This window comes from Ovis canadensis, chromosome 19 (assembly GCF_042477335.2).
Source record: "Ovis canadensis isolate MfBH-ARS-UI-01 breed Bighorn chromosome 19, ARS-UI_OviCan_v2, whole genome shotgun sequence".
NCBI lineage: Eukaryota > Metazoa > Chordata > Mammalia > Artiodactyla > Bovidae > Ovis > Ovis canadensis.
Window position 1 is genome coordinate 54017588 of NC_091263.1, and position 25001 is coordinate 54042588.

The 25001-nt window shown below is 41.9% G+C and overlaps 1 protein-coding gene across 4 annotated transcripts in view; it reads right to left on the bottom strand.

The window, feature by feature from the left end:
* Positions 1–25001, bottom strand: part of PTPRG (protein tyrosine phosphatase receptor type G) — a 775419-nt gene that overhangs the window by 240600 nt on the left and 509818 nt on the right. The window lies entirely within an intron of this gene.

Below are 25001 nucleotides of genomic sequence, written 5' to 3' on the forward strand. Positions count from 1 at the left end.
CAATCCCTGTGAAGGCTGGTCAGAAAGGACTACACTCAGTTACACATGAAGAAAGTGCTTCATAAACTTGATGCTCACTTGTTTAAGACAAAAACACTGTTGAGTGCAAAATCCAGGTACTCTCATCCCAACCTTGAATACCTTCTCTGACGTTTGGCAAGGGCTTCTCATCCTTTACGGTAAATCAGCTTAAAATCATTACACAATTTGAATGCCTGAACATTCCTTGATATCTAATACAATTCAGAGAACAAAAACAGATCACAGAGTGTTCTTGAGAGACTACATATGAGATAAGAATAAAAGATCTGGGCCCCTAACTCCAGCTTCCTCATTTACTTGCATGTGAGATCTCAGGCAAGTAAGCTAATTTCTAAACATCATTCCTTATGTATAGAATCCCATTCTTACCCTTGGTAAGAGGAGTGTGGGGATTAAACATGTCAGTGTGGTACCCAGTGTGTGCACTATGCCTGGACCTTACAGGTCCACAAAGCCCATCACCATCACAGTAACACCTGGCGGGCATCTTCAGGTTTCTAACTGCAGTATAATTCCACTGAATCTTCTTGAATCACTCCTCCTCCTCACAGAAAATCAAGAATCCTGCTGTCATTGGTTCTTGTCTACGACCTTTACTTTTCCACTTTCCCAAATGACATGATGCTATTTTCTGAACAACCACACCCCAGATGGAATATGGAGACTTGATGTTAAATGGTAACTACCCAGTGGGAAAAGGGAAGTCAGACAGACTAGCTGAAATACAGGTCAAATGCGAAGAGTCCGGCTGACCGAATTCACCCACACGTTATGAACAAGCTGACATTTTTTTCCCCTGAAGGGTGTGATCAGGGAGCCCAAATCAGGACACTTTCTAGGAAAAGTCAGACACCCAAGTAAACTGGAGGATGGTAGATTCTTTTGGAGATTATTCTTTCTTATGCAGAATTGTTCTCCTTAGACTGTGAATTTCCATTGACGCTACCACCACCCACTTACAAATGTGTTACCTTTATGTCTGGACAGCTACAGACATCATGAATTTACTCTGAGAAAAATGCGTTCAATGAGGTGCAGATTAAAACAGTTGAATACTGGGTGAATTGCTCTGGGGACAATGAGACTAAACCAAGAAAGAAACTCTGCACAAGTATATTCAGAAAATTACACTTCACTTTCCTTTTAAAACCTAGACCCTCAGATGAAGTAAATTCACACAAGGTTTCCTTATTCTTCAGTCCAGGAGCAGGAGCAGCATTGTTTAATGCATCACCTGAATAGTGTGTGATACAAAATACTTTCAAACCTCTTCAAGGGTATTTTCATTTACAACTGGGTGAGGAAATTCATTTTTAGAAAATGTCTTTGAATCATGGCTCCACCCATCAGGATAATAAAATGTCTCATAAAGAGAACAGCAGCCATAGGTCTGAAATATCAATTTCCCTTGCCATCAATATCTTTCTCAAGTTGTAGTCTACTGAATTTTGTTAACTTTTAAAGATATCTTCAATGTGAAAGTAAGTAGATGGACTTTTGCTGAGGGATTGGACTTTAAATTATTTTGTTGTTACCGTTGACGAGACAAATCCCCGCATAGTCTGGAAACTTATTTTACAAAAACATTTTGGGAACGGTCATGGTAGCTACTGAGCATTTTGAGTAGCCCATCCATTCTGTACATCTGTTTGCAAGCGCCATGTTCGGACCATTCCTTCAGCCTTCCCCAAAGTGTGTTCTTTCCAATCATGTGAACTGAAGTGATGCTGACTGCATAAAAATCCTCCCTCTGAAGAAACATGGTGAACAGAAGCTGAAGAAAAGATCTGAGAAACTGGAAAATAAAGAAATCTATTAAGTGTTCCCTATAGCCTTTGCCCGGACCACCAATTATTTATATTTTACCTTATCTGCATGTTTCCTCTCTCCCCTGAATCATTAAATAATAAGCAGGAGAAAATATGCCCCTTTACCAATACATACTTAAGTGTACTGTTTCTAAGAATAAGAATATTCTTTTATACATCCACAGTAAAATTATTAAAATTAGCAAGCTTTACTTTGATATAATACTATTAATCATATTCACAGTCCACTTTCAACATTTGGCAAGTGCCCAAATAAAGTCCATTATAGATCATTATTTATATCTTGGTCCAGGAATCTAATAGAGGACCAAACTGCATTCAGTTGCCACGTCTCTTTATAATGACCCCTCTGACCCCCAACTTTCATTTGGGACAGTTACTCAGCCTTTTTCTTTTTTTGGTAGTTTGAAGGATGCAGGCCAGTTACTAAGTAGAAATGGGGTCAGTTTCATAGTTTCTCATTAGATTCAAGTTGAGTCATATGTAAATGTACCACAATAAAGCATAAGATAGTAAATGGTTCAGGGTCATGGGAGGCATATATTAAATGAATATAAAATAATACAGGGAATGGACCAGGTCGGGGGGGAGATTTTGCTGAAGTTAGACTTCCTATTTTCTAATGTTTGTTTAAATCAGCTCTCACATCCCTGTTATAATGACAGCAAGAGGAAATGATCCCAATGCAAGAGTGGGAAACCCAACAGAACTTTCCTTGGTGATTCAGAAAGCTCTACATTTTAATTTCCTCTCAGAACACATATTTCTCCAATGTGCACCCCTCCCACGTACATGAACCAAGAAAAATTCATGATGAATTAAGGAAATGGCATGCAGACAGTCCAGAGGACAGGCAACATACTGGTAGATTCATTAGACACTTCCAGGATACTGTTGTTCATCTTTAATAGAACAGAAGAACACATAGGAAAAGCTTCAGGAAAAGAACACATGAGACGTAAACACGATGAGATAAAGATGGTGATGAAAAGGGCAACAGCAGAATTAAAAGTCACCGAGGAGGCAGTACATAACAGGACTGAAGAGGTGAAATGTATTTTTCTGATCATGTTTGGGGCTACCATGTAGCCAGCCAGTTGAGAACACAGTAGTGGACAAAAAAGTCACCCAAGGATAAAAATGTGTAGTAAAGACAAAGAAAAAATCCAAACATAGTTAATGATCTGCTGGTTCTACTTGTTGGATGATTTGCAAATGATGATATCACCAGGGTTAGGATAACAAGTTCTTACTCTAACTTTATTTTTAGATTATGCTGTACCTTAACAACTGAAGAGCCAGATCACACGCATTCAACAATCCCTTCATTCTGCCACTGCCATCAGACAGGAAGACTGATGAGGGCAGGAAGGCTGCCTGCTTAGTTAAAGACTTTGTCTTGAACAGTGCTGTTTTTGTGAATACCATTAACTCATTCGTGGAATGAATAAAATGAGTGGGGGCTCTGGATGACTGGAAGCAAGGGCAGTCAAATGATAAAGTCACAATCATTACATTGAGGTTCTTGTTATTTCCAGGAATAAATTATACAGTGAGATGAGCAGCAAAGAGAGATAAGGATATTAAGAGAATGAATGGACTTAAAATTGCTGGAGAAAATGTTCAAGAAGGTGCAAATATAACCCCAAATCCTTATGAAATGACTAAGTGGAACCAGGTATGGTTCTGCTAAACACCGGCAACATTCCTTTCTCTTTAATCTGCAAGGCATTTCAAACTGTTTTCTACCCAAGCAACTCTAGCCTGAAATTTTAATGATCCAACAAAAGAAAATCTAGTCACCTAAAGTGTGGAGAAAAATTATAAATACCCACTATGTATACTTTATAAGGAATACTCTGAGTTCAGAACTATGATATAGGTATTTTCTTTCGCATCAATCAACAGTCTTTACTCCCAGTTACTTTTTTTAAAGCGTCATGATTTTATTTTTATCCCCTGTGAGGGTTAATTTTAATGGGTCGACTTTGCCCTGGCTATGCTGCCCACTTGTTTGGTCCAACAGTATTCCACGTGTTGCTGTGAAGCTCAGTTCAGTTCAGTCGCTCAGTCGTGTCCGACTCTTTGCGACCCCATGAATCACAGCACGCCAGGCCTCCCTGTCTATCACCATCTCCCGGAGTTCACTCAGACTCATGTCCATCGAGTCAGTGATGCCATCCAGCCATCTCATCCTCTGTCGTCCCCTTCTCCTCCTGCCCCCAATCCCTCCCAGCCTCAGAGTCTTTTCCAATGAGTCAACTCTTCGCATGAGGTGGCCAAAGGACTGGAGTTTCAACTTTAGCATCATTCCTTCCAAAGAAATCCCAGGGCTGAAGGTATTGTTTTAAATGTGATTACTGTTTATATCACCAGACTCTCCATACTGTGGGAGCCACATCCAATCATTTGAAAGCTGGAGGAAGAGGTAGGAATTCTGCCTCCAAAATGCCACAGAGAAATTCTGCCTGAGTTTCCAGCCTTCACTCTTCAGCCTGCAACATCAGCTCTTCAACACAACTCTTCATCAAGGCTGAAATTTCCAGCCTGCTCTGCATATTTCATACTTGCCCAACTCCACAACTGAGGCACAAGCACTTCTTTAAAAGCTCAGTCTGTCTCTCTCATATTGGTCTCACTTCTCTGGCGAACTCTCACTAATGCAACCCTAAATGTTACTACTAATCTTAAGCAAAATGTATCCGGACATATCTATATGTCTCTCTGCTTCACCTTATAAAACTGTTCTGTAACTTCATTCCTTTCTGAGTTTCTGTGAGCTCTGAGCTTTATCCTCTTCATTCGTCTCTTTCTAAAAAGGTTCTCCCCTGGAGAATGTAGGCCCTGTTAACAACCCAGTTCACACTCTTGCAACCTACAGAAAAACATCCGTGAAACTGACAGGCAACACAACTGGGTGATATAAAATGAAGACCAGATGACATGGGCCACAGAATCAGTCCTGATTTGTATACAGAAGACGCCTGAGGTTTCTCAGGCTCAGTGTCCCCTTCTGTCAAACAGAGGTAATACTTCCCTCATGGGATGGTTGTCATAGAGAAACACTACTCCCATGCTTGGAAAAAGTAAGAAGAAACTCCATAGCCCTCAGTTTTTATTACTATGTATCTTTATTACTTTTCTTTAGACCAGGAAAGAGATGCAAATTAAGGTGAAAATAAATTGTTTCCACCGACCAGCCAACAATCCCAATGAGTCATGCCACAAGGTGTAGCAAAGAAACCTGTGTGGGGGCTTCACACAGCCTTCATTCCAAGAATATTTTTAGAAGAAACCTGACCCAAAGAATAGATGGCATTCAACATCCTTACAGGCAAGGCAGCATTTAAATAAACATTCTGAAGCATTTGCTTTATAAAATATCATTAACCATGGAATGCACCAATCCTTAATTATTTCCCTTTTTCCCCCTGCCCTGTTATATGGAATTATCTTCAACTATGAACAGCAGGAATCCAAATATTTGGAGAAGAACCCCACGTGTACCGTAGCGGCATGACTCCTATGCAATTGGGTATCAAGGAATCCCTTTCAAAAGTCTCTTGTGTTTAACTTGTTTATGCCATTGTGTCTTTATTAGTTTTTTTTTTTTTAATTTCTGCATCTGATTAGTCAAATAAACATTTAACTTTTTCAGCTGTTTCCTGGTAGGGAAAAACTCAGCCTCTTGCTTCCATCAGCGAAGGATTTACTACGTGTGATTCTTGAGCTATTTCTTAAAAGTTCAACGTTAAGTTTGGACACAAATGAGGGAGGTTAAGCATCTGGCTACAGTTGGTCCCGATCTTATCACGGACTCCAGAAAGTTGAAGCTCTCCCATTTTCTAGCTGTGTGACCCAGATGACGTTAGTCACCCTCTCTGAATCTTAGCAGCTTAGCAGGAAACTGACGCTCAGAAACAAGTCACTGGGCTACATTGAGGATTAAATAAAGTAAGTAAAGTGCTTCCTACAATAGCTGACATATAATAGGCCCCCTAATGAATCGTTTGTCTTTAAAAATTAGCTAATGGGGGGAAAAAGGAAAGGGAAAAACCCAAATATGTTAGTGCACGGGTTGTTTTCAATAACCCCAAATTGGGCATTACCCAGATGCCAGCCAATAATGGACTACCTAATAGAACACACAACAATGGCACGTAAGAATATGAACGCACCTCACCAATGCAAACCATGCGGAGACAAACCCGATTTTTTTTTCTTTTAACAGAAAGGATATACTCTGTGATCCTGCTACAATGAAGTACAAAATCAGGAAGAACTCTTGCAGTTACAAGCCAACACCCGGTGGATGGTAACTAGAAGAGGGGTCCTGGGGAGAAGTCGATGAGAAAGTGCTTTTTCTTGATCTGGGGCCTGGTTCCAAGAGCGTGAAAATTCATTCAGCCGCACACTGATCATCTGCGAATTTCTCTCTATATATAAATATTTCAATAATAAAGAAATAAAATTAGGGACCTCCCTGGGGGTTCCAGTGGTTAAGACTTCACCTTCCAATGCAGGGGTGCAGGACTGATCCCTGGTTCAGAAGCTAAGATCCCACAAACCTTGCGGCCAAAAAAACAAAAACATAAAACAGAAGTAATACTGTAATGAATTCAATAAAGATTTCAAAAAAGTGGTCCATTTTAAAGAAAGAAAAAGAAATAAAATTAGTGAAATAGCTGTAATTTTCCAACTGGGATAAACAAAATATAGTCTCCTCCTATAATAAAGGAGCAGGGTGACGTTGTTTCCCTGTTCTGTACCCATTCCATGCAACAGAGGCTGATTTCAACAGGAGGGTATGGCCGCAGAGAACTGATTTGCTTCAAAGAGCAAATTAGGGTGGATGACTGGAAGTGTGTGCAGAATCACACCTGCCTAGGACCAAATAACAGTGACATGGGCCCAGCTCTGCTTCTTTCCACCCTTCCTCTTGAGGGAGACGCTGCAGAATGAAGCCAAGAGGCAGCAGCGGAGGGCTACTTAAACGTATCGTATCCAACTCTTTACAATACTTGACATGAATTCATCCCTTCAATCTTTGGCATATATGGAGGGTGAGTGAGTGAGTGAAAGTTGCTCAGTCATATCTGACTCTTTGCGAATCCATGGACTATACATACAGTCCATGGAATTCTCCAGGCCAGAATACTGGACTGGGTAGCCTTTCCTTTCTCCAGGGGTTCTTTCCAACCCTGGGATAGAACCCATGTCTCCAACATTGCAGGTGGATTCTTTACCAGCTGAGCCACCAGGGAAAGTAGTATTATTCTCCCCATTTTTAACAAAAGGAAATTCAGGCTGAGATATTATGTCTTCTCTGTGAAGAAATAAAGCCAGGATTCAAACGCAGAGCCCAAACTTTAAAAATCCTCTTGGTAGATCATCCTGACAGAATTCCCATAAGCCATGAACACGACCTATTAGCTATTGCTAGGATCTTGGTACAAAGCTTCTAGGGTAGTATTCCCAAACAGGCTGATTTCTGGACCCCCGGGGACATCTGTCAATGTCATCTGTGGTTGGTGTCACTTGGGTTCAGATGCTACTGCTGGCATATACTGGGTAGAGGCCAGCGAAGTTTCTAAACACCCTACAATGCATAGGATACCCCTCACCAAAGCAACTAATTATCTAGCCTAAAATGTCAATGGTGCTGACGTGCACAAATCATGTCTACACCCTCTGCCACAGGAAGTCTAGTCAACGACTATGGGAAAGCTCTTTGATTTTCTTTGTCTTTCCTACTACTGAACTTACAGGGAGGAGGAACAAGTCTGATGTAATGGGGCTCAAAGCTTCCAGGGTCTTGCCCTTACCCATAAACCAGTAACTTAAGACCTCTTTCACTTACTGCAGTGACTGTAATAACCTTCTTTTCTATTAAAACAACCTATCCTTGCTTTCTATTTTGTACCTAAGCCTGGTTCTGAAATGCAGTGGAGCTTAACGCCCTGGACACAGTGGAGGGGGTGGGGAGCCCTAGGTGCATCTGGAACTCATTTGTATTTCAAAAACAGGAAAATAACCACCTCAGTGTTTGTGCTCTTTGTAATGTGAAACTTTTTAGAAATTGCTTTGTACTTGGGAATAACAGCCACATGATTCACCATGAAATGAAGTCTGGAAAATCATTTTGGATAAATGGACCTATAAATTCAATAGAATTTCCATGACAACATAGACTGCAACACTCAACCACAAATAAAAGGTTATAAATCATTCAAAACCAACGAGGAATCGGCAATACGTCTCCCATTTTGAAATACAAGAAACCTGAAATACAGTTTATTTGTTACTGACTCACCCAGAATTCCCATTACGGTTCTGTCCTCATTTCTGATATTGTACTTTCTACCCCCCAATAGGTTCTGGGGAAATGATGACGCCATGAATTTGCAATCAAGCTAAATAACATTAACACAGGTATAGAGTTAGTTGTTTTCCTCCCTTTCTCCCAGCGAAAAGTCTGCCAGAAAGCTTCTACATAAAGAGAAGCTGTGCACTTTTACCCAGAAAACTGCATTTTGCCCTTTGCAGCTAAATGTTGCCAAATTAAGCTCTCCCTAAGAAACAGGTTTATGCAAAACATGTCTGAGGAAGGACATGCGAGACAATATGAATGCTTTCCAAAGCTTTTTAGACTTCTATAAATCAAAACCTCACCCTCTTATGTTCTAAGGGAAATCTCCATAGGAGGCATTCTTTTAGATTAGCTGGGTCAATCGAACTAAAACATCTGCTCCTTAAAACAGCTCTCTGCGACTCAGATCTTCTGTTTAATTTTAGTGAAGGGTGGCGCTAGTGGTGAAGGATCCATCTGCCAATGCAGGAGACTTAAGAGTCCCGAGTTTGATCGCTGGGCTGGGAAGATCCCCTGGAGGAGGGGATGGTAACCCACTCCAGTATTCTTGCCTGGAGAGTCCCATGGACAAGAGGAGCCTGGCAGGCTACAGTCCACGGGGCCACAAAGAGTCAGACATGACTGAGCGCCTGAGCACAGGACATGAGGTGTCCTTATAATGGACTCTCCCAGGTCCGATGTGTTGGGACCTCTCCCACTGGGCAGTACTGGCTCCAGGACCAAGCACGCAGTAGTTACTCATTAAATGACTGTGGAATAAATAAATGTAAGGCGGTTATTTCTTGCATAGGAGGACATGCACTGCCTTGCTCTATTTAAACTCTTTCTGATTTTTAAGTCTCCCTTATAGACAACAGCTTTGGGTAGATAACTGGTGGCGGGGGCACCAATTTATGAAGCTATAAACTGGGGTTCTGCACATCCCTCGGAATACTGCCAAGGGTTGTATGTGTGTGCACCGGACACTGTCTACCTCTTTTCATCAGATAAACTCTTATGGTTATACCTATTACCACATTTTCAGTCCTGATTGCCACGTGGTCAATGGCTTTCATCAAAATCTTCACAGGTTCTACAAGCCAGAAAGGGTAAAAATCACTGATAAAAAATATGTAAATATGCTTCTATGAGCACAAAATCCTTTCTATAAGACAGATCCCTAGAAGTGGTTCAAATTTTCCCCTGAAAAGGGTACACATCTTTTATATTCTAGCAGTAATGGAAAAGAATACCATCTCCCTAAACCACTGGTAACACTGGATTGGTGGATCCTTATTTTTTTACACATTGGGTGAACATTCCTGTTTTCATTTTTTAATTTTCCTGATAATCAGTAAAAATGAGAATCTTAATTCATTTTTTTCTAATGATTTTCCTTTTTTATGATTTGAGGAGGCTCTTGACTAAGAAAATTTAAGATTTGCCAGAAGTGTAGCAAATACAAAGACAGACAGACAAGTACAAATATCTGTCCCATATACATTGGGGAAAAAAATTCACATGCATTATAAATAGAAGAACTGATAAGATAAACAATGGGGTGGAGAAAAGAAATTCGCAAGTAGGCACTGACATTTAAACTTCTTGAAGATGTATTAGTAATGAAGAAAGTCAAGATGCAGGGTATATACACATTTGATTTTTAAAAACAACCACAACAAAATATTTGTTGTGTATCTATCTGCATCAGTGAATCCTAAAGGCAATCAACCCTGAATATTCACTGGAAGGACTGATGCTGAAGCTCCAATACTTTGGATACTTGATGCGAGGAGCTGACTCACAGGAAAAGACCCTGATGCAGGGAAAGATTGAAGGCAGGAGGAGAAGGGGACAACAGAAGATGAGATGGTTGGATGGCATCACTGACTCAATGGACGTGAGTTTGAGCAAGCTCTGGGAGATGGTGAAGGCGAGGGAATCCTGGCGTGCTGTAGTCCACGGGGTCACAAAGAGTCTGACACAACTTAGCAACTGAACAATAACAAAAAGCATCTGCACAGATATACAAAAGGAAGGAAAGAAAAGGCTCTGGAAAGTAACACCAACTAATAACAGTGGTTTTCTCTAGAGAGGGGACTTGGATTGGTTTGGGGCCAAGGAAGGTAGTTTGCTCTATTCCAATGATTTAAAACACTTGCTGTTTCTATATAATACTTTCTCTGTGTTGCGGGGGGAGGAGGGGTTCCTTAAAATGAGGGAAAGGAAAGGGAAAAATCGAAAAATAAAAGAACAAAATCAAAATCCCCATCACTACTGCAGAGGGGGAAGGTGAAGCTAATGGATTCATTTGGGGGACCAAACTCAGAAAACGTGCGTTATCAGCAAAGAGCTCCAAAGGAATGAATCCATCAGCTCCTAGCGACAGAGAGCACAGCGTCACACAGGCTATGATCCTGCTCTATTCCTGACTTCACTCTGACACTATCCACTCTTCATTTATTTCTGCCTGCAGTGAAACACGATTCAAGTTCAGTAACACTCCAAAGGAGGAAGGAGGGGTGGGGGGGAGGGAAAAAAAGATAGAGCTACTGTTTCTGACCTACAAAGACTATTCAATTCACTTAACACAGCTGCTCTGTTGAAAAGTATATTTATTTAGACTAATAGTTTCCCACCTACCTGGCCATAAAATTACAGTGTGCACACCTAGTAAACACAAAGTACTAATGCTCACAGACTGTGTATTTGGTCAGGAAAACACCAGCAAATTAAGGAGGAAAGCAAGGCTGCCCAAAGCTGGGCAAAGCACTGGCTCTGCTGATGGACTGAGTACAACCTGAGAGCAGTGATTTAGGGAGAAGCTTTTAGGAAACGGTTGAAGGCCTCAGTGGTAATGAGGACAGAGCTCTGCCACCAACAGTGCTTTGATCGTCATTCATGATATTCTTGCTGAATGATCCTCCTTTCCGCGAAGTCCCCAGAGTATGATTTTGAATTTCAAAATCTTATAATCAGAGCAAACATATGATGGAGTAACACACATATGACTAGAACATCTAAGTTCCAGTTCAAGCTCTGCCTCGTCTTGTGTTAAAATCGGAGGCAAATCGCTTAATATTCTCTAGATCCCAGTTTCTAAATATGAACAGCTGATACGATGTTATTAATTTCAACAATGATGACTTAAAAAGAGGTTTGATGACTGACGGTAAGTGTACAGGTTTGATGTTAGGATTAAATACCACAAAACCTATGGATGATATTAATATCTTCTTCCTCATTATTACTATGGCTATGATAATTATTACATGAAAATCCTTTTAAAAAATACATGTCTCTGTTCAGCTCGCTATTACTAAGTTCAATGACTGTATGATTTTAGAGCCAAGACCTCTATTGATTACAGTTTCTCATTTCCCATTCTGTTCCATACTCCTTCCCCCTCCCAATATATTTTTATGAAGAAGTTTCAAACATAAGAGCAAAGTCGAAGACTATTACTGTGAACACCTATATATCGCCAACTAGATGCTAACATTAATATTCTAAGAAACTTGTTTTATCAAATAACAATCGGTTCCTCTATCCGGACATTTTATCAGGTACTGCATTGTAAAGGAAAAAAGAAATTAGCACGTTCAGGCAGTCAACTAGTTACCTCAATATTAAGAAAAAGCCAGGCAATGTTTTCCAGGTTTTGAGTCCAAGCCAGGGAATGTCTTGCTGGTTTGCAAGGGGGTTAATAACCCCATTAATGAGAACATCTTGAGATTCTGATAGCTACATCTCTGCAGGGAACTGTTCATAATTTGGAATAAAGACAGAGTTTAAAGGATGGGACAAAAACAACAAAATATCAAAGCTATGTCTTGAAGAAGCCACGAGTCTACAGGAGATAGTGTCAGTCAATAATCATGTTATTGATTGGCTCCATTCAGGCCCCACTCTGATGAGCTAACACCAGAACACATCCAGAGACAGTATACATTAAGTGTAACCATGCCTCAATGCTTGTTTCACTTGTCTTGAATTTATAATACATAATGTAACAGTGAACACACCCAGCAGTCTATCCAGGAAGCTTTATTCATTATCTCCACATCTGAGATTCAGCCACCAAAGAGACTCTTCCCCACAGAATTCCACCCCAAAATCTTAATGAAGAAGGTACTTTAAAATCAAAAGGAGCTAAAAATTGGCTGTCTTAGTTGGGATTCAAGCAGTGTTGTGTATGTTACTAGGGAGATTCATGGAGTTCACGAAGCCTGATTGATAACAGCAAAATACTTGGTGCTCGGAAAACTGGACAGCTACATGTAAAAGAAAAAAATTAGAATACTACCTAATACCATACACAAAAATAAACTCAAACTGGATCAAAGACCTAAAGCTAGGATAGGACACTATAAAACTCTTAGAGGGGAACATAAGAAAAACATTCTTTGACATAACACACAGGAAGATCTTTTTTGACCCATCTCCTACAGTACTGAAAATAAAAACAAAAATAACCAAATGGGACCCAATTAAATTGAAAAGCTTCTGCACAGCAAAGGAAACCATAAACAAGAAGAAAAGACAACCCTCAGAATGGAAAAAAAATATCTGCAAACAAAGCAATTGACAGAGATGGACAAAAATATGTATCTCCAAAATATACAAACAGCTCATGCAGCTCAACATCAAAAAAACAAACAAGGCAATCAAAAAAATGGGTGGCAAATAAGACATAAGACATTTCTCCAAAGACACCGTAAAGATGGCCAACAAAAACATGAAAAGATGTTCAACACCATTCATTATTAGAGAAATGCAAACCAAAACTACAATGAGGTTTCACCTCACACCAGTAAGAATGATTATCAGCAAAAAAATCTACAAGCAGTGAATGCTGGAGAGGATGTAGCGAAAAGGGAAGCCCTTTGCACTGTTGGTGGGTATATAAATTGGTACAACTGCTATGAAGAACAGTATGGAGGTTTCTTAAAAAATTAAAAATGGGACTGTCATATGGCCTGGCAATCCCACTACTGGGCGTATACCCTGAGAAAACCATAATTCACACAGACACATGTACCCCGGTGGTCACTGCCGCACTATTTATACGAGCAAGGACATGGAAGTAACCTAGATGCCCACTGACAAATGAACAGATAAAGAAGATATGGGGCATATATATACAGTGGAAGTGAGAAATAGATTTAAGGGACTAGATCTGATAGATAGAGTGCCTGATGAACTATGGACTGAGGTTCGTGACATTGTACAGGAGACAGAGATCAAGACCATCCCTATGGAAAAGAAATGCAAAAAGCAAAATGGCTGTCTGGGGAGGCCTTACAAATAGCTGTGAAAAGAAGAGAAGCGAAAAGCAAAGGAGAAAAGGAAAGATATAAGCATCTGAATGCAGAGTTCCAAAGAATAGCAAGGAGAGATAAGAAAGCCTTCCTCAGCAATCACTGCAAAGAAATAGAGGAAAACAACAGAATGGGAAAGACTAGAGATCTCGTCAAGAAAATTAGACATACCAAGGGAACATTTCATGCAAGGATGGGCTCGATAAAGGACAGAAATGGTACAGACCTAACAGAAGCAGAAGATATTAAGAAGAGGTGGCAAGAATACATAGAAGAACTGTACAAAAAAGATCTTCATGACCAAGATAATCACGACGGTGTGATCACTCACCTAGAGCCAGACATCCTGGAATGTGAAGTCAAGTGGGCCTTAGAAAGCATCACTACGAACAAAGCTAGTGGAGGTGATGGAATTCCAGTTGAGCTATTTCAAATCCTAAAAGACGATGCTTGAAAGTGCTGCACTCAATATGCCCCCAAATTTGGAAAACTCAGCAGTGGCCACAGGACTGGAAAAGGTCAGTTTTCATTCCAATCCCAAAGAAAGGCAATGCCAAAGGATGCTCAAACTACCGCACAATTGCACTCATCTCACACACTAGTCAGAGAAGGCGATGGCACCCCACTCCAGTACTCTTGCCTGGAAAATCCCATGGACAGAGGAGCCTGGTAGGCTGCGGTCCATGGGGTTGCGAAGAGTCAGACATGACTGAGTGACTTCCCTTTCACTTTTCACTTTCATACACTGGAGAAGGAATGGCAACCCACTCCAGTGTTCTTGCCTGGAGAATCCCAGGGACAGTGGGGGGAGCCTGGTGGGCTGCCGTCTATGGGGTCACACAGAATCGGACACAACTGAAGTGACTTAGCAGCAGCAGCAGCACGCGCTAGTAAAGTAATGCTCAAAATTCTCCAAGCCAGGCTTCAGCAATACGTGAATCATGAACTTCCAGATGTTCAAGCTGGTTTTAGAAAAGGCAGAGAAACCAGACATCAAATTGCCAACAATCTGCTGGATCATGGAAAAAGGAAGAGAGTTCCAGAAAACCATCTATTTCTGCTTCATTAACTATGCCAAAGCCTTTGACTGTGTGGATCACAATAAACTGTGAAAAATTCTGAAAGAGATGGGAATACCAGACCACCTGACCTGCCTCTTGAGAAACTTATATGCAGGTCAGGAAGCAACAGTTAGGACTGGATATGGAACAACAGACTGGTTTCAAATAGGAAAAGGAATATGTCAAGGCTGTATATTGTCACCCTGCATATGTAACTTATATGCAGAGTACATCATGAGAAATGCTGGGCTGGAAGAAGCACAAGCTGGAATCCAGACTGCTGGGAGAAATATCAATAACCTCAGATATGCAGATGATACCACCCTTATGGCAGAAAGTGAAGAGGAACTAAAAAGCCTCTTGAAAGAGGAGAGTGAAAAAGTTGGCTTAAAGCTCAATATTCAGAAGACGAAGATCATGGCATCTGGTTCCATCACTTCATGGGAAATAGATGGGGAAACAGTGGAAACAGTGTCAGACTTTATTTTTGGGGGCTCCAAAATCACTGCAGATGGTGGTTGCAGCCATGAAATTAAAAGATGCTTACTTCTTGGAAGGAAAGTTATGACCAACCTAGATAGCATATTCAAAAGCAGAGAGATTACTTTGCCAACAAAGGTCCGTCTAGTCAAGGCTACGGTTTTTCCTGTGGTCATGTATGGGTGTGAGAGTTGGACTGTGAAGAAAGCTGAGTGCCGAAGAATTGATGCTTTTGAACTGTGGTGTTGGAGAAGACTCTTGAGAGTCCCTTGGACTGCAAGGAGATCCAACTAGTCCATCCTAAAGGAGATCAGTCCTGGGTGTTCATTAGAAGGACTGATGCTGAGGCTGAAACTCCAGTACTTTGACCACCTCCTGCAAAGAGTTGACTCATCGGAAAAGACTCTGATGCTGGGATGGGTTGGGGGCAGGAGGAGAAGGGGACGACAGAGGATGAGATGGCTGGATGGCATCACCGACTCGATGGACATGAGTTTGGGTGAACTCCAGGAGTTAGTGACGGACAGGGAGGCCTGGTGTGCTGCAATTCATGGGGTCGCAAACAGTGAGACATGAATGAGTGACTGAACTGAACTAGAATATTACTCAATTTAAACAGAATGAAATTGGGTCATTCATAGAGATGTGGATGGACTGAGAGTCTGTCACACAAGGTAAAGAAAGTAAGAGAGGGAAAAACAAATACTGTATATTAATGCATATGGATGGAATTTAGCAAGATGGTACAGATGAGCATGTCTGCAGGGCAGGAATAGAGAACAGGCGTTGGACACGGGGGAGAAGGGAAGGGAGGACGAGCTGTGAGGTCAGCACTGACATACAGTCACCATCGTGTGTGCAGCAGGCACTGGGAAGCTGCTCTGTAGCACAGGCAGCTCAGCCCGGCGAGGACCTAGAGTGGTGGGGAGGGAGGAAGGTCCAAAAGGGAGCAGATGCATGTGTACATACAGCCGATTCCCTTCACTGAATAGCAGAAACACAACCCTGTAAAGCAACTATTCTTCTATTAAAAAATGTAGATACATTCATTGTCAATCCATGAGAAAAGGACTCAATAAATTGGGAGCAAACTGTGGAATATTATGCAGCTCTTAAAAAGAATGATGCTCATTCTATATCTGACATGCAAAGATGCCCATGGATATACCATTAAGTCAAACACTGAAGTTACGGAACACTATGTACAAAATCATCTGATTGTTCAAGTAAAGGGAAAAAACACAGAAATACCAACAGTGAGGAAGAAGAAAACACTGGAACAATCTATAAGAAGCACAACTATGGTTACCTCTGAGAACTAAAAATGCAGAGATGGGGATGACAGAATGGATTCCATTTTTACTTCATATGTTCAGTACTGCTTAAAGATCATTTCAAAGAGAAAACTTTCTTTTGTAAGTATTTAGTAAACAAAAAACAGCAACAACAAAGACTTAAACAAGAATCAAACAACAGAGAGAGGACAAGATGCATCAAATTTTACCAAGTATTGACATTCATACAGAACACTGCCCAGAGTAAATGCACTTGTTAAGTAACCTTGGTGAAGTTTCAGAGTGAGCACTCATGCAACACTTCTGGACCCAAGAAGCCCCATGTGTTTCCATCTGGTCACTACCCTCAAACAAAAGTAACCATCTCCTGACATCCACTAGCAGAGAGAAATTCATTCTTCTAACCAGATGGCTTTTCAGCTCATTTTAAACAAGAGATTCTATGATGCTTTAAAGCAAGTCCTCTCTTCGCCACCAGGCTTCAGTCCACATTCTTACAAGGGTGACAGCTGGGAGATCAGTGAGTTCTCGTTCCCTGGCTTTTTTTTATGGATGATGGGGGTTTGTAAGAGTGTTTGGAGCCTTTAGAGGCACCCTTTTGAGTTATTTTCAAGATGATTGCTAGGAGGTAGATGGGGGGGAAGTCCTAAGAAACAGGGATGTGAGACACTCCACATCTCAGAGTCATCATCCATACTTTTGTGTGCTGCACTTATGAAACAGCCACTGGGCCATGTGCTTTACAAAAACTGGGGAACTTTTTCTGTCATGACAACTCCAACAGGGAGGTGCTGCTGCTGTCCTCATTTTAGAGACAGGAAAGGGGAGACGCAGAAAAGTGTAGAAACTGCTTCCAGGAACAGCTGGTGAGCAGTTGCGAACCCAGCCTTGCTGCTCCCCAAGAGATCAGACACCTGGGATGTGCCCCATGGGACCCATCAGATGCTGGAGGACTATTCACTTCAGCCCATCAAAGGCGGTTCTACTCTGCAGCCCTTGACTCTTCCTGGTGTGATGACCACTCACGGGCACAGCACAGAGCACACCCAACAGCAAAAAGCCTCACTGGAAGATCTCAACTTGAATCAGCTCTGATCACCAGGGCTCTATTTTCTTTCTTCAGGGAGCACGGATGTACTTTGTCTCAACAACTGCTTTGCTTCCAATTCAAGTTCTGTCCAATCTGTGAGATGCTGTGAGCACCCTGAATCCACCCTGGTCCTTACTGCCTAGTAGAGTCATGCTAACCATCAGCAGCTAGGCATGCACTGCAGCCCAGCACAAGCCCAGTCTTCACCTACTTGGTACAGAAACTACCCAGGGCCACACACATAAGCCAAGAACAAGAACCAGCAGCGGTCAGAGGACTCTGGACACTAACAAAATCGGGGAGAGGGGAAGGATTCGGAATTCAAGAACAGACCCAAATAAACTGAACATCCATCCAAATGTCATCGGTCGTCAAGGTCTCTTCACTGTAAGGTAACTTAGCTTGCTTCCACAGTTCCTAAGTAGAGGTTAGGGATGGAGTTGTACCAGACACCCCACATTAAAGAAACATGGCTAGGTAAACAGAATCTTCCATCCTGTTTCTAAAGGCTGGGTCCATAGGGATTTGCATGCTCAGGGAAATACATTCACACATGCATTTTTATATTTAAAGGGGTCACTGGTAGACGGGTATATTTTTACTCACAGCACCGTTGTTTAGTCAGTAAGTCATGTCTGACACTTTTGCAACCCCTATGGACTACCTCCCACCAGGCTCCTCTGTCCAGAAGATTCTCCAGGCAAGAATACTGGAGTGGGTTGCCATTTCCGTCTCCATGGGATCTTCTGAGCACATGGATCGAACCTACAATGGCAGGGGGATTCTTTACCCCTGCGCCACGTGGGAAGCCCACTGTATTCCACCTTAATACAGCACATGTCCTTGTCTAAAGGTTGGAATATTGGGCTCTGTTATTTCTTCAAACACCTACACCTCAAGTATTTTTAACATGCTGGCTCAATGATTCCTACCCACGGATTCCTCCCCATGATTGTCTATTTGTGCTGCATGGAAATACCGTTTTTTGTTCTCAGTCTGCAAGCACAGGATGGTGTAGAACATACAGCTCTCTGAATTTTCTGAGTCTTAAACAGCATGTAAACACCCATCTGGAGCTCTTGGGCATTACCTTTTTGGAACATTAACTGCACAGCAGATGGATTTCTGCCTTCTATAGAGCCATTCTACTGGGCTTCCAGGCCATCAGCACTGGGGGCTCTCGGAGCTGTGAACCTCTTTGGGCCCTGCTCTGGCACAGTTATCTTTGTGAATTGGCTTTCCTGGCAGTGAAGCTCTGAGCTCCTTTTCCAGTTTTGTGAACTGTTACCAGTGTACACAACCATGTTAACAGTTGGGGGACGAGAGAAAACACACCGATAGATGTGGGGGCCTGGCAACACCCTGGGGTGTAGATACCCCAACACATCTTGGGAAACAGGGTTCTCTGGGTACCCTGGCAAAGCAACCCACAAAGAAGCATTTCTCCTAAAAGAAGAGTTATAGTTCTCCATCTTCCTCTTCTTTTAAAAAATAATTTTATTTATTTATTGGCTATGCTGGGTCTTTGCTGCTGTGCGGGACCTTCTCTAGTTGCAGTGAGCAGGGGCTACTCTCTCGTTCCAGTCTGCAGGCTTCACCGCAGTGGCTTCTCTTGTTGAAGACCATGTGTTCTAGGGCACGCAGGCTTCAGCAGTCGCAGCGTCTGGGCTCTAGGGCACAGGCTCCATAGCTGTGGCACGTGGGCTTATTTGCCCCACGTGGGGCATGTGGGATCTTCCCACATCAGAGAACGAATCCATGCCTCCCGCACTAGCAGGCAGACTCCTTACCGCTGAGCCACCCGAGAAGCCTCTCCATCTTCTTGAACAGGAGAAAACAGAGGAAATGGGAGGGTGAAGGAAGAGATGAACCTTAAGTCAGAATTTCCAAAGAACACTCCTGTGTTCAGCTGAGAACAGCTGTGGCTTCTTACCATAAATATGCAGAAAAAAACTCACAAACTGTCTTGTAGGTATGACCAGGGTTTACTATCCCTCCCTCTAAGACAGAAGGCCCATCAAAACCCTGATCTTAATTGCAAATATCTCCCAAAATAGTAAGGAAAAAACATTTACTTCAGGCCTGCCATCAGAATCATTTGCATTTTTCTAAAAATGTGGATAACCCCTTGTGTTCAGAGGAAAGACCCTTATTTTTTAATCTTAAATTTATTCCAAAATGACCTGCTTGCTTGAAAAATCATCATATTGTTCAGTGAGCATGTTCAATGTGCACTGGGTCTTCAACTCTCCATCCTGCCTGTCGTCTTCCTTCTCATGTCCATGGACAGCACAGACCATTGAGTAAATTGAGCAAAAACAGCTGGCTTCCCTACGCTCTCCACCAGCGACCACTTTAAATAAAGATGAATTCTAGGCACGACACAGCAAGTGCCAGGCCAGCGTCATTTATCCATAATGCTACTCCTCTCTTTGTAGACTACTGATTCTCAAATAGGGGTGATGCTGCTCTCCCGGGGACACTTGGCAATGTCTGCAGATATTTCAGACTGACACACTGTGGCTCGGGTGCTACTGACCTGTCATAGGTGCAGGCTTGCGTTGTTGCTGAGTCACTAAGTTGTGTTCAACTCTTTGCAATCCCTTGGACGATGCCCCACCAGCCTCCAATGTCCATGGGATTTCCTAGGCAGAATACTGGAGCAATTTGCCATCTCCTTCCTCCAAAGATCTTACAACCTAGGGACTGAACCTGAATCTCCTGTACTGCAGGTGGATTCCTCACCACTGCATGACCTGGGAAGCCCAGGTAGAGGCTTAGAATGCACTTCACAATGCACATGAGGCGAAAGAGAATTATCCAGCCCACAATGTCTGGTAAGTTTCTCTGATAAGGCTGACTTTCTCTGTTCTATTCAGACTCAGTGGACAATGGCTCAGAGGCTCCTCATACATAGAAGATGGATCAAAAATTTCCAATTTCAAGATGACTGGACTAACATTTCTTCCCCTGGCTATTCCCAAATCAGTCATGTCTGGACAAGATGTTCACATCATGCTGTTTGCCTACTGACTGCTGAGTTAAGAAGCACATGATGCTCTTGGGTACAAACACTGGGGCTAATGCATGATGATGAGGCAGTCAGAGCCTCGGGCTGCACAGCCGATGTGAACTCGAGGTGGATTACTGTCTCTACTGCACTCTACCTGGGTGAACTCATGTAAAGCTATGGGCTGAAAAGATGTTGTGGGGACTTCCCTGGGGGTCCAGTGGTTATGAATCTGCCTTTCAATGCAGGGGACATGGGTTTGATCCCTGGCCAGGGAACGAAGATTGTCGCAAGGAAGAGCCAATTCTGACTCCATGTTGGAACTGTTTCATGATCCCACATGCCGCAGAGCAACTAAGCCCACGCACCACAAGTACTGACACACAGTCCTCAATGAGAGACACCACTGCAATGAGAAGCCTGCGAAAAACTAGAGAGTATCATCTGCTTGCCGCAACTGGAGAAAGCCCGTGTGCTGCAATGACCCAGCACAGCCATTGAACAAGTAAATAACAGTCTTTAAAAAAAATGATGCTGTAATGCTAAATCCTACCTGTGAATGTTACCTTATTTGGAAAAGGGGTCTTTGCCCACAAACAAGGGAAGATGCAGTCATGAGGATGGGTTCCAAACCAGTATGATTGTGTCCTTATAAAAAGGAAAATATCTGGACATGAAGACACACACAGGGAGAATGCCTTGTGAAGGGGAAGAGGGGTAATGCATTTGTAAGTCACAGAATACCACACATGGCCAGCAAGTCGGCAGAAGCCAACAGGGAACCACAGACCGGATTCTCTTTCAAAATGCTCAGAAGGAACAAACCCTGCTGACACCTTGATCTCAAACTTTTAGCTTCCAGAAGTGAGAAACAGCAAATCTCTATCTTTAAAGCTCACCCACTTCCCATACTTTGTTAAAGCAACCCTAGAAAACCAATACAGGGAACTTTGCATATGTCTCAGCTTTCAGTATCTGTTAAGTAGCATTAAACTTAATAGTATCCAGTTCTTAAGGCTGCTATGAAACGCACATGTGACAAACAAAGCCCAGTGACCAGCCCATGTTAGACGCTCAACAGGCAGGAACTCTTCTCATGTTAGAACGCCCACCATCAATGACTGGAACCGGTGAAGCTTCAATTCTATGGCACCTTCATCTTTTTTTTTCCCCAATTCATTTTGTAATTCTAATCCAAAATGTAAAGAAGTATGATGTCATCTTTAAAACAAGTGTAATGCTATAATAATAGTCCTATATTAATTACTGCTTTAAATTCTGCAATGCAGTGAAAGCATGGACTCAATTCCGCTAATTCCTGAAACATAATTGGGCCTTAATCACAATATTAACCATAATAACAATGTATGATGTGAGGGTATCAATTCAGAACAACCAGAATCAGGAAAGTTCGAGATGTAATTTTACCTGGAAAACTTCTACTCATTATCTTTCAAGATTCAAATTAAGTGTTACCTGCTATGTAAAGTATATCTTAAAAAATATGCCAGCCTCCCCTCAGAACTCCAGAGGCAGGGATGACTTTCTGTGTCCAATTCAGACTGGAAAGGTCATCTAGACACTGATTTGGCAAAATACATGACTCTCCAGTCTGAGAATCAAACAGTAAGAAACCGCATCTTTTTCATCTTTGAATCCCCTATCATGTGTAATCACATGTTTAAAAAATTAAAAAAATAATGCAGTTCTGTTAAGACTGGGAACTGTGATACTTTAAAAGGCACAAACATAATGGGTGCATGTGTGCTCATGCTCAGTATTGTCCAACTCTTCGCGACCCCTTGGACGGCAGCACACCAGGCTCCTCTGTCCACAGGACTTCTCACTCAGGCTCTTGAATACGGCAGTGGGTTGCCATTTCCTCCTCCAGGGGATCTTCCTGACTTAGGGATTGAACTGATATCTCCTGCATTGCAGGAGGGTTCTTCACCAGTGAGCCACCTGGGACAAACATAATAGGGATTCCCATTTTGGTTCCATTTTCATAAACCTGAAGAAATTCTGATGTCCCAAAGAGATAAGTGGCTAGGCAGCTGTCTCGATCTCTGCTTTTAACCTTGCCCCTTCCTCCTTAGTCTTCCTGAGTAACCAGGTGAAGTCAAGAGACACCCAGAAGAACGGCAAACTTTCCAGATTCTTCTGGCCCACATCTCTCTGCCTGGAGGCCCCCACTACCATCCGCAAGCTCATGACATTGATTGATTGGTACAAATGAATTTGCAGACACTAATATCTTAACAAGCTACTCTGAGCTGGTGGCATGTACACTGAGAAACAACTGGAGAGAGAAGATAAAATTACAATTCAAATTACCAGCTAACTAATAATGAACACCATCCATACTACTGAAAGCCCACGAGAAGATTCTGAAGGCAGACAGGGCTTTTCCCTGGTTCAGCACTATAGAAACTATAGAAGTTTAGTGTACCAATAATACTATTCTAACCCAGCAAGCACTAGGGTATCAGCAGCAATTAACTTTGGTCACGAACAGGCAAAAAGGGGACAGAAAGGCCCAAAGTCAGCAGAAAGCTAAACTGTTAGTCATTCAGTCATATCTGATTCTTTGCGACTCCATAGACTACAGCCCACCAGACTCCTCTGTCCATGGAATTTTCCAGGTAAAATCACTGGAGCAGGAAGCCATTCCCTTTCTCTAGAGAATCTTTCTGACCCAGGGATCGAGCTCAGGTCTCCTGCATTGCAGGCAGATTTTTTACCATCTGAGCCACCAGGGAACCTCCTGAAAGAGCCCTTCTGGGTGAGGACCAGGTTACTGACCAGGAAGAGACACTCGGCAGATGTTAAGAGTGATGGAAAAGTTTAATATCTTGTTGTGGATGGTAGTTACCTGGTGGTGATGGTTGTTTAGTCACTAAGTTGTATCTGACTCTTTCACAACCCTGCCAGTGTATAGCCTGCCAGGATCCTCTGTCCACGGGATTTCTGTGGGTTGCTATTTCCTCCTCCAGGGGATCTTCCCTATCCAGGCATTGAACCCTCGTCTCCTGCATTGGAAGGCAGGTTCTTTACCACTGAGCCACCAGGGAAACCCTACGTGGGTATTTTATTTCATTCATTCAGTCGCTCAGTCGTGTCCAACTCTTTGCGAAATCCACCAAGCTGCACACTTATTACATGACAGCTTGACTACAGGTATGTTATAGCACAATAGAAAAATTTTAAAATTCAGCACCGTATGAACAGCTTTCTTGGCAGAGCTGGGAAGCCAAATTATCTAACAGCCAGGTTGAGCCTCCAGACCCTTTAAAAGTGTGCAGTTGAGGGAGAGTATCAGGGATGTTGAGACTTCTGTTTACATTTAAATGAGAAGAAATCTCAGAATGGACACCATTCTCTGGAGAGCCAGTGAAGAACCCTGAATATAGCTCACTGCATCCTTTTGAGCACACCACAGGTGTGAAACTCAAGTCACGCTTATCTTTCTGACAGCAAACAAATCGTGCCTTCAGAATATTAAGCACCAGTTACAGAAGTTTCCCATGTAGTAAAAGCAAGGCAGTGAAGTTTGAAATACAGATAATCGCCTACAAATTACTGATTTCCTTTGGAGAGCAATTACATTTATAAATATGAATACCATCTATATTAAACCCAGAAAAATGACACTCAAGTATCTGTCAAGAGTTTGATGCACCCTTAGAAAAAAAATTTCAAAGCCAGAGGGAACGCAAATGAACACAGCATTTGTCAAATGGTACTGCAATTGGAAAATCCGATGAATTTAAGAGACTCTGATCTAAAGAACACTTTAAAAATTAACGTGTTATATGAGCTGATCTGGCTACTCTGGGCATCTCCCTCTGTTCTACCAATAGAGGAAAGAAATATGTAAATAAATCCGACGGAGTGAAGGCAATTTATGAACATGTGAAGACAGAGGAGTTATTTTCCTTATGGTTTAAATCTAATACTAAATGGCAGGTTTATTTTAAAGTCAAGCAATAAGGAAATGAAAGACTGATCAAATGTACCATGATACGGGAGCCAGAGCTCTAAAGATTAGCTATTTCTTTTTTACAAAGCAGTGGTTTCTATTTTTTAGGTCCTGTGCCTAGCCCACTGATAGAAATTTTGTGTGTGCAGGCGCTCCCAATACTTTTGTTTACTGATAACTTATATATTTACATTACTGTACTAAACACGATGCTCTCATTCTAAAACACAGAGGTAGAAATTTTTAAAATGGATGCAGTAAGGGTGAAACAAACACTATTTCAAAATATTATACAACCACACCATTTAGTAATACTTAACAAAATATATTTCACCTGAGGTTGATGGCTAACGATAAGGGACAAAAAAGCAGATATCAAACTGTCTTGATAATTTATACCTTTCATGTCAGATCTGATTAGATCTTAATTTGTATCTGTAAGAAGGCTGACAGCATGCTGATTAAGCCATTTGCCTATTTTGGGAGTAGGGATTCAGTTACAAACATAATATTAACACATAGATTCACTTATACAGGCATACATA